The sequence below is a fragment of the Coturnix japonica genome, unplaced genomic scaffold (genome assembly GCF_001577835.2).
Source record: "Coturnix japonica isolate 7356 unplaced genomic scaffold, Coturnix japonica 2.1 chrUnrandom469, whole genome shotgun sequence".
Classification (NCBI taxonomy): Eukaryota; Metazoa; Chordata; class Aves; order Galliformes; family Phasianidae; genus Coturnix; species Coturnix japonica.
The window spans coordinates 89,277-91,917 of NW_015439875.1; the positions used below are offsets into that span (position 1 = coordinate 89,277).

Genomic DNA, 2,641 nt, shown 5'->3' on the forward strand with positions numbered 1-2,641 from the left:
AAGGTGTTTTATACCCCAAGATGGGGGTGGGCACAATAGAGTAGGCCTCAGCCTCATTTTTGGGCTGAAAAAGGGCATTTTGAGGTGTTTTTCTATCATTTTCAGGTGCTTTACACACTGAGATGGGGGTGGGCACCATAGACTAGGCCTCAGCCTCATTTTTGGGCTGAAAAAGGGTATTTTGAGGTGTTTTTCTACCATTTTCAGGTGTTTTATACACTGAGTTGGGGTTGGGCACCATAGACTAGGCCTCAGCCTCATTTTTGGGCTGAAAAGGAGCATTTTGAGGTGTTTTTCTACCATTTTGAGGTGTTTTATAAACAGTGATGGGGGTGGGCACAATAAAGTAGGCCTCAGCCTCAATTTTGGGGCTGAAAAAGGGCATTATAAGGTGTTTTTCTACCATTTTGAGGTGTTTTATACACTGAGTTGGGGTGGGCACAATAGAGCAGGCCTCAGCCTCATTTTTGGGCTGAAAAGGGCCATTTTGAGGTGTTTTTCCACCATTTTGAGGTGTTTTATACACTGAGATGCGGTTGGGCACCATAGAGTAGGCCTCAGCCTTATTTTTGGGCTGAAAAGGGGGAATTTAAGGTGTTTTATAGTTTTATACAGAGTGATGAGGGTGGGCACAATAGAGTAGTCCTCAGCCTCATTTTTGGGCTGAAAAGGGGCATTTTGAGGTGTCTTTCCACCATTTTGAGGTGTTTTATACACAGAGATGGGGATGGGCACCATAGACTAGGCCTCAGCCTCATTTTTGGGCTGAAAAAGGGCATTTTGAGGTGTTTTTCTAGCATTTTGAGGTGTTTTATACACTGACATGGGAGTGGGCACCATAGAGTAGGCCTCAGCCTCATTTTTGGGCTGAAAAAGGGTATTCTGAGGTGTTTTTCTACAATTTTGAGGTGTTTTACACACTGAGATGGGAGTGGGCCCCATAGAGTAGCCCTCAGCCTTCTTGGCCATCTACTATTACACGACATGATATAGTAGTAGTTGTGATTATGATGCTTATGGGTTCTACATCGCTATGGGATTTAATGGGATCAAACAGAGCCCAACCTGGGAGCTCAGAGCCCAGATGGCGTCCATATAACCAGCATGATATCCACCGTAATATAAAATACTACCACTGCGGCCATCTTTGGCGCAGTAATATATGGCCGAGTCCTCGTCCTTCAGGCTGCTCAGCTGCAGCCTCACTGTGCTCTGCCCGTTGTCCCTCGTGATGGTGGCACGGCCCTTCACTGCTGGCATGTAGAATGTGCCACCATCACCCTTAATACCACCCACCCATTCCAGCCCCTTTCCTGGTGCCTGTCGCACCCAGTACATGGCGTAACTGTTGAAGGTGAACTCTGAGCCCTTGCAGACGAGGCTGAGGCCTCCTCTTGTGATCCCATTAAATCCAGCAGTGACGTCCATACGATGAGCACAACCAGCACAACCAGCACCACAAGAAGCTTTGGGGCAGCAATAGGTGGGTCCTGACCTACTGTGTCCATATAGGGTCCCCATTGGGTCTCAGTGATGGCTGATAACCATGGCCATAATACTGGACATTAGAGACCAGGTGCCGTCCATGTAACCAGAATCATAACCCCAACCACCACCAGCAGCTTTCGTGCAGTAATACGTGGCCGAGTCCTCGTCCTTCAGGCTGTTCAGCTGCAGCCTCACTGTGCTCTGCTCGTTGTCCTTCGTGATGGTGGCACGGCCCCTCACCGCCAGCGCGTAGCCTGTGTATCCACCATCATTCCTAATACCAGCGACCCATTCCAGCCCCATTCCTGGTGCCTGTCGCACCCAGTCCATGCCATAATCACTGAAGGTGAACCCTGAGCCCTTGCAGACGAGGCTGATGACTCCTCTGGGCGCGAAGAGGCCGCCCCCCGACTCATCCAACATCATGGCCGCCATCAGCCCTGTGGGATGGATGGAAAGGATGGAGATGGTTGATGGAGCCAACAACTCAAGGCCTCACAGAGCTGGGACGCACTGAGACCCCATAGGGATCCCGTGGAGATCCAACTGAGAACACATAGGAATTCGATAGAGACCACACTGAGACTCCATAGGGATCTTCAGACACCCACAGGAGGCCTCAGGCTCGTCTGCAAGGCCTCAGGGTTCACCTTCAGTGATAAAGACATGATGTGGGTGCGACAGGCACCAGGAAAGGGGCTGGAATGGGTCGCTGGTATTAATAGCCCTGGTGCTGGTAGTGCCCCATACTACGCGGCGGCGGTGCAGGGCCGTGCCACCATCTCTAGGGACAACGGGCAGAGCACAGTGAGGCTGCAGCTGAACAGCCTGAAGGACGAGGACTCGGCCATGTATTACTGCGCCAAAGAAGCTGGTGGTGGTTGTAATGCTGCTAATGGGATCAACGTCGCTGCTGGATTTAATAGGATCAGCCACTGCCCAGACTGGGATCTCAGAGCTCATGGTCATGGTCATGGTTATCAACATGGTCATGGTTATCAGCCATCATTGAGACCCAATGGGGACCCTATATGGACACAGTAGGTCAGGACCCACCTATTGCTGCCCCAAAGCTTCTTGTGGTGCTGGTTGTGCTGGTTGTGCTCATCGTATGGACGTCACTGCTGGATTTAATGGGATCAACCTGAGCCCA

General features: G+C 50.8%; 1 gene segment (V, D, J or C); it reads left to right on the forward strand.

The window, feature by feature from the left end:
• The window catches only part of LOC116652611, a 4,508-nt gene that overhangs the window by 387 nt on the left and 1,480 nt on the right, over positions 1 to 2,641 (forward strand).